The following is a 9,042-nucleotide window of genomic DNA, read 5'->3' on the forward strand; positions in this document are numbered from 1 at the left end:
AAGTGTAGCTATTATGGAACTACATGTCAATGAAATAAAGTCCGAAAGAACTCTTTCAAAATGGTGCAAAATTGACATTAAACAAGTTGTATTTTGTTCTCTATGTCTGTCGTGCATACTTTTCTTTTGGGATTATATCGTAAAATGTTCGATACAAGCGACCTCAAAACTGCCAGTTAACATCTAAAATGTGCTTCAATGGTGTTTTCGTGTATTTTAGTCAAGTCGTTTATAAAAGGTAAACACGCTCGGCTCGACACACTATGGACGGCCAGGAGACGGAACAGCACTTGTACTTCTGGTTGAAAGCTCTAAAAAGAAGGTCACCGCAGCACCCGCAGTGAGCAAACTCGTCCAAAAGATGGCACCATAGTACAAACAATAACACACCTTTTTAGTGTCTTTGCTTGTTTTTTTTCAATTATTCGCATTATGACCGTGAGCGAAGAAAAATCCATAAATTATAGTCCGGAATTATGCAACTGTAATTATTATATTGACAAATGTGGAGTTTTAGACTGCAATATTTTTCAATTATTACCAATGTCTAGCTTGTGTGCTGAGCTGTTGTGTAATTGCCAGCTCCTATAGCCTATGCTACTAAGCATAGGCTATAGTCCCAGGCATAGTCCTATAGCCTATGCTACTAGGAGCTGGCAATTACACAACAGCTAAGCACACAATAGCGCACAAGCTAGACATTGGTAATAATTGAACCATACTGCAGTCTAAAACTCCACATTTGTCAATATAATAATTAGAGTTGCATGATTCCGGACTATAAAACAGATTTGACTCCCTCGAATGGCCTTGACGCTGTGAACAACAGGAACAGGCTGTTCTGAAAACATCCTCCGAGTACACCTCAATGATGGACGCTTTTGACCTCCCTCCCTACTCAACGACACCTGGAGTCGAACTTTTGCTTGCATGCAGAACGGCCCCAGCCTATGAACATTACATCGACACACCCAAGACAATGGGCATATACACACACACACACACACACACACACACACACACACACACACACACACACACACACACACACACACACACACACACACACATACACACACCCTCCCCCACCCCACGCCTTCACCACCGCTTGATTCCCCTCAGGGTGATGGACGGCTGGCAGCGCTTCATAGCAGCAGTCGACCTACAGGGTCCCAGCTCCCCGCCCCTCTGTCGCGAGTTGTCGTGATTAAATGTGTTTATGGGTGCATGGCATGGAGGTTTTTTCCCACTCCAGACTAGGCCCCCTTAGGAGCCCAGTCTAGATTGTATTTTTTTACTCATCTTCTTCCCCAGCGTTGACCTTTTTCTTATCTTTTACGGGGCCCATCAGCGTTCCTGTTCTGTAACCCTGTACACTGTTTGTTTGTCTAATCTTGAACGGGTTTGTGCCGAAAACATAGTATCGTTGTACTTGTGCAATGACAATAAAGTTCTATCCTATCCTATAATTTATAGATTTTTCTTCGCTGACGGTCACAGTGCAAATAGCTGAAAAACCCCCCAAAAACAAGCAAAGACACTAAAAAGGTGTGTTATTGTTTGTACTATGGTGCCATCTTTTGGACGAGTTTGCTCACTGCGGTGAGCTTCTTTATAGAGCTTTCAACCGGAAGTACAAGTGCTGTTCCGTCTTCTGGCCGTCCATAGTGTTTCTACTCGTATGGATTCTTCATTCATCACTCTGAGCAATGTTTGCAAGTTTTACAATATAACTACAACAATTTTTGCTTACTACTCTGTAGTAAGCAAATTTGTACGTGCCATCGTAATGTAATCAAGCTATTACAGTTGTGCTCATAAGTTGACATACCCTTGGGAGAATTTATGATTTCTTGGCCATTCTTCAGAGAATATGAATACACGATAATAATAATTCAAGATGCACAAAAAGGAGGCACTTGAAGAAAAATGGGCTGCATGGTCGAGTCGCCAGAAGAAAGCCATTTCTGCGCAAATGTCACAAAGTATCCCGCTTACATTACGCCAAACAGCACAGAGACAAGCCTCAAAACTTCTGGAACAAAGTAATTTGGAGTGATGAGACCAAAATTTTACTTTCTGGCCACTCGACCATGCAGCCCATTTTTCTTCATGTGCCTCCTTATTGTGCATCTTGAAACAGCCGCACCACCATTTTTCAGAGAGTCCTGTATTTCAGCTGAAGTTATTTGTGAGATTTTCTTTGCATCTCGAATAATTTTCCTGGCAGTTGTGGCTGAAATCTTTGCTGGTCTACCTGAATCCCTCATTTTCCACTTCTTAATCAGCGTTTGAACACTGCTGATTGGCATTCTCAATTCCTTGGATATCTTTTTATACCCCCTTTCCTGTTTTATGCAGTTCAATTACCTTTTCTCGCAGATCCTTTTGACAATTCTTTTGCCTTCCCCATTACCGTATTTTCCGCACTATAAGGCGCACCTAAAAACCACAATTTTTCTCAAAAGCTGACAGTGCGCCTAATAACCCGGTGCGCTTTATTACGATTCATTTTCATAAAGTTTCGGTCTCGCAACTTCGGTAAACAGCCGCCATCTTTTTTCCCGGTAGAACAGGAAGCGCTTCTTCTTCTACGCAAGCAACCGCCAATGAAAGCACTCGCCCCCATAGAACAGGAAGCGCTTCACCCGCCCCCATAGAACAGGAAGCGCTTCACCCGCCCCCGGAAGAAGAAGAAAAAACGCGCGGATATCACCGTACGTTTCATTTCCTGTTTACATCTGTAAAGACCACAAAATGGCTCCTACAAAACGATCCGGTTCATAAAAAGACGCAATCTCTCCATCCGCACACGGATTACTACCGTATTTCACAGCAACTGAACCGCACTGTGGAACGGGAGCACGTACGGTGAATATTCGCTCCACAGGGAATGAGAAGTCATCCTTCACTGTGGTTCTAGCTTGCCATGCTAACTTCCACCCATCCAAAAGAGACCTTTCCAGCCGGCGTCATCATAAAAGCTAACTCGAAGGGATGGATGGATGAAGAAAAGATGAGCGAGTGGTTAAGGGAAGTTTACGCGAAGAGGCCGGGTGGCTTTTTTCACACAGCTCCGAAGGCGAACACACCTTCACTAAGACGGGCAGATAGCGCCGGTCGACATACGCCAACATCTGCCAGTGGATCGTAAATGCCTGGGCAGATAGTTTCGGTCACAACTGTGGTCCGACCTTTCCGGAAGGCAGGATTCACAGAACTGCTGGACAACAGTGACACTGACTCCGGTGACTTCGACGAGACGGAACCGGCCATTTTGGATCCCGTATTCGCCCAACTTTTCAATTCGGACACCGAAGACGAAGAATTCGAAGGATTTACGAATGAAGAATAACTTCAGAAGGTGAGCGCTATGTTTATTTTGTGTGTTGTGACATTAACGTTCGAGCAACATTATGTTGCTATTGTTCTACACCATTTTGAATTTTACTATGTTTGTGATTGCACATTTGCGTACATTTTGGGACAGAGTTGTTAGAACGCTGGTTTTCAATATATTATTAAAGTTTGACTGAACTATCTGACTGTTTTTTTGACATTCACTTTAGCGCAGCGTTTTTTTGACATTCACTTTAGCGCAGCGTAGGCGCGGCTTTTAGTCCGGGGCGGCTTATTGGTGGACAAAATTATGAAATATGTAATTCATAGAAGGTGCGGCTAATAATCCGGTGCGCCTTATAGTGCGGAAAATACGGTACTCAGAATCCAGAAACATGTGTGCAGCACTGGATGAAAGATGCAATGGTCTTGTCAGAAGCCCAGAAACTCACTTACCTTTTATACACACACATTAATTATAAACAAACATGTCACAGGTGAGGATTGGAACCTTGATTAGCCATTCAAACCTGTTTGTGTCAACTTTTGTGCATGTTATCAGATCAAAGTCACTAGGGTATGTCAACTTTTGATCAGGGTCATTTGGGTACTTTCTTTTGTCATTTTGATTTAAAAAGAGTAAACACAGTTGTTTGCCAATAAATAGCTTCACACAACCATTAAGCATGAGTGGAAGAAAGGTTTTTGTGTTATCATTCATATTCTCATATAATCATCAATTTTCCCAGGGTATGTAAACTTATGAGCACGACTGTATGCTAACACGTTTACCAGTGCCTGTGTTGGCATTATTAACTTACAATGTCATTCTGTTCGTATTGTTTCAGTTTGGTTAATTCGCCAAAAACGTCACCGTGGAGTTATTGAGTATGTTCAACTAGCTTCCGCAGCTAGTTGGGTCCATGACGATGACTTCTGTTTTGTTTGGTCAGCCGTTTTACTGCCGTGTTGCAGACGCCGTTGGGAAACAATTAAGGTATGTAAATAAACATTTACAATATCTTTCTTTGTAAATACCTCATATCGCAATGTATATATCTGCCGTTTATAGTCCAATGGGGCTAATATATGGAAAATATTTGTTTCTTCTAAAATACAGTAAATACATGTCGATATCTTATCGGATCAATATGGGTAACGACTGATACTCAAGGCTCAAATATTGCTATCGTATGGGAAAATGAAAAAGTTGTATTGGGACACCCCTACCGAATATTGAGCCTGTCGTTAATGTCTTAATGATACTTGGACCAAATCTGCGGGTGTAAATGTGATCCAGTCCTGGGAAGTAGTTCAAATAGATAAAATGAATTGAGCTCATAATTTAATGAAGGAGCATTTGATGCCGGAATATTCCCCGCCTTTCATGATTCAGCACATTGCTGTAAATGAGCAAAACTGCTTGAAAATGAGAAATGTGGCGTAACAAAACTCTGCTTGGATCAGCACCATTTATCGTGGAGCAATTTTGCATTTCCTTTCCCGCAATTTGTCTTAAGTTTACAGCTTCTGCTCGTTTGGAAATGGAGATTTAGAGTTTATTGCAATATGCGCGCATATTTGCTTTTCTGTTCATCAGTCAGTACACATAAGGGATACTTAGCCAATAAAACACCCGGTGCTTGCTGTCAGGGCAGGTTTAGACTTTGAGAGAGGTACTAGAGAGGCCTTGATTCGAGAAGTACCGTATTTTTCGGACTATAAGTCGCAGTTTTTTTCATAGTTTGGCCGGGCTCCAGTGCGACTTGTATATGTTTTTTTTTCCTTTTTTATTATGCATTTTCGGCAGGTGCGACTTATACTCCGGTGCGACTTATACTCCGAAAAATACGGTCCTTTACATTGAGAAATATCAACAATTGTTACCATGACGCAACTGAAGTCTTGATTACCGTTGTTCACATGAAGTGAAAAAGAAAACTAGTAATTGGGTTTTTCACTTCTAAACTACATTTTTTTTGGGTAAAAAAAACCTCAAAACATTAGCATGCTAGCAGATAGCATGCATAAATTACCAAGTTCTATAACTCTAACCTCCTCCAACCTCAGAGGACAAAGCTACGAACAATGGGAGACCGGGCTTTCTGCACCGCCGCTCCCAGTCTGTGGAGCGCTCTCCCTGACCACCTGAGGGCACCCGCAACCCCGAAAGGGACAAGCGGTAGGAAATGGATGGATGTATGGATGGATGTATGGATTTAGATTTTAACATTTAGACTTACCATTTAGAATGAATTTACCATTTAGATTTAACAATTGAATTTGACATTTAGATTTAACATTTAGATTGAATATTTATATATTTATTTACCATTTAAATTTTCACAACTGTAAGTAGATTTACCATTAATATTTAATGTTTATGTATAGATTTAACATTTATAGTTGGATTTAACATTACATTTTTTAACATATGGATTCAGATTTAACAAGTAGATTTACATTTTTTTAATGAGGATTTAACATTTCGATTAAACATTTATATATATATATATATATATATATATATATATTTTTTTTTTAAACGTTTAGATTGAACACTTATATTTCACATTTTGAGATAACATTTAGATTTAATATTTATATATAGATTTCATATTTACACTATACCATATATATTAAGATTCAACATTTATATATAGATTTAACATTTAGAGTTACCATTTACACTTAACATTTAAATCTAACATTTTGATTTAGATTTAACAAATCTATTTATCATTTCTCTAAAGATTTAACATTTAGATTAAACATTTCTATAAAAAAAAACCAAAACATTAGCATTCTAACAGGTAGCATGCATAAATTACCAAGTTATATGACTCTAAACTCCTCCAATCTCCGAGGACAAAGCTACGAACAATGGGAGACCGGGCTTTCTGCACCGCCGCTTAGCGCTCTCCCTGACCACCTGAGGGCACCACAGACTGTGGATGCTTTTAAAAAAGGCTTAAAAACCCTTCTTTTTAAAAAAAGCCTTTTTTTTTTTTTTTTTAGATATATGCATACTAGTTTTAGCTATTTTGCTGTTCTAGTTTTTATTTTTTTTTATTTTGTATATCTTTTTATTTTTATTTGTATTTTTTTTAATACACTCTAGCACTTTGAGGTTGTTTACTCAATGTAAAGTGCTTTTTACAAATAAAATCTATTATTATTATTATTATTATTATTGAGGTGTGCGGCAGGCAAATTAGCGGGAAAAAAAGTTAGCACGTGTGAACTTGCCTTTAAAGAAAATGCTGGCTCAACCCAAGATGGCTGCCATATAGGCATGTTGTCCCCACCCAAGATGGCCACCACAACATGTCTGTTAGCAAGTTATACGACTCTGAGGTGTATGGCAGCAACTTAGCCAAAAAAAGTTAGCATGTGTCAACTCCATGCTTTGACTTTAATGGAAATGCTGCCCCCACCCAAGATGGCTACCATTTAGGCACGTTGCCTTACTCAAGATGGCCACCATAATGCTTCAGATACCAAGTTATACGACTATGAGGTGTGTGGCAGCAACTTAGCCAAAAAAAAGTTAGCACGAGTCAACTACATGTTTTGCATTTAATGGAAACGCTGCTCCTACCCAAGATGGCTACCATTTAGGCACGTTGCCCCCACCCAAGATGGCCACCATAATGCGTCATGTACCAAGTTTATACGACTATGAAGTGTATGGCAACAAACTTGGCTAAAAACAGTTAGCACGTGTCAACTACATGCTTTGCGTTTAATAGATGGCTACCATTTAGGCACGTTGCCTTACCCAAGATGGCTACCATTTGCACGTTGCCTTACCCAAGATGGCTACCATTTAGGCACGTTGCCTTATCCAAGATGGCCACCATTAGGCACATTTCCTTACCCAAGATGGCTACCATTTCGGCATGTTGCCGTTCCCAAGATGGCTCCCATTTAGGCACGTTGCCTTACCCAAGATGGCTACCATTTAGGCACGTTGCCTTACCCAAGATGGCTACCATTTAGGCACGTTGCCTTACCCAAGATGGCTACCATTTAGGCACGTTGCCTTACCCAAGATGGCTACCATTTAGGCACGTTGCCTTACCCAAGATGGCTACCATTTAGGCACGTTGCCCCCACCCAAGATGGCCATCATTTAGGCACATTGCCTTACCCAAGATGGCTATCATTTAGGCACATTGCCTTACCCAAGATGGCTATCATTTAGGCACATTGCCTTACCCAAGATGGCTATCATTTAGGCACATTGCCTTACCCAAGATGGCTACCATTTAGGCACGTTGCCTTATCCAAGATGGCCACCATTAGGCACATTTCCTTATCCAAGATGGCCACCATTTAGGCACGTTTCCTTACCCAAGATGGCTCCCATTTTGGCACGTTGCCGTTCCCAAGATGGCTCCCATTTAGGCACGTTGTCTTACCCAAGATGGCTACCATTTAGGCACAATGCCTTACCCAAGATGGCTACCATTTCGGCACGTTGCCTTACCCAAGATGGCTACCATTTAGGCACGTTGCTTTACCCAAGATGTCTACCATTTAGGCACGTTGTCTTACCCAAGATGGCTACCATTTAGGCACGTTGCTTTACCCAAGATGTCTACCATTTAGGCACGTTGTCTTACCCAAGATGGCTACCATTTAGGAACGTTGCCTTACCCAAGATTGCTACCATTTAGGCACGTTGCCTTACCCAAGATGGCTACCATTTAGGCGCGTTTCCTTACCCAAGATGGCTACCATTTAGGCACGTTGCCTTACCCAAGATGGCCACCATTAGGCACATTTCCTTACCCAAGATGGCCACCATTTAAGCACGTTTCCTTACCCAAGATGGCTACCATTTAGGCACGTTGTCTTACCCAAGATGGCCACCATTTAGGCACGTTGCCTTACCCAAGATGGCTACCATTTAGGCATGTTGCCCCCACCCAAGATGGCCACCATTTAGGCACGTTGCCTTACCCAAGATGGCTACCATTTAGGCACGTTGCCTTACCCAAGATGGCTACCATTTAGGCACGTTGCCTTACCCAAGATGGCTACCATTTAGGCACGTTGCCTTACCCAAGATGGCTACCATTTAGGCATGTTGCCTTACCCAAGATGGCTACTATTTAGGCACGTTGCCTTACCCAAGATGGCTACCATTTAGGCACGTTGCCTTAACCAAGATGGCTACCATTTAGGCACGTTGCCTTACCCAAGATGGCTACCATTTAGGCACGTCGCCTTACCCAAAATGGCTACCATTTCGGCACGTTGCCGTTCCCAAGATGGCTCCCATTTAGGCACGTTGTCTTACCCAAGATGGCTACCATTTAGGCACAATGCCTTACCCAAGATGGCTACCATTTAGGCACGTTGCCTTACCCAAGATGGCTACCATTTAGGCACGTTGCCTTACCCAAGATGGCTACCATTTAGGCACGTTGCCTTACCCAAGATGGCTACCATTTAGGCACGTTACCTTACCCAAGATGGCTACCATTTAGGCACGTTGCCTTACCCAACATGGCTACCATTTAGGCACGTTGCCTTACCCAAGATGGCCACCATTTAGGCACATTTCCTTACCCAAGATGGCTCCCATTTCGGCACGTTGCCTTACCCAAGATGGCTACCATTTAGGCACGTTGCCTTACCCAAGATGGCTACTATTTAGGCACGTTGCCTTACCCAAGATGGCTACCATTTAGG

This window comes from Nerophis lumbriciformis, linkage group LG15 (genome assembly GCF_033978685.3).
Source record: "Nerophis lumbriciformis linkage group LG15, RoL_Nlum_v2.1, whole genome shotgun sequence".
NCBI lineage: Eukaryota > Metazoa > Chordata > Actinopteri > Syngnathiformes > Syngnathidae > Nerophis > Nerophis lumbriciformis.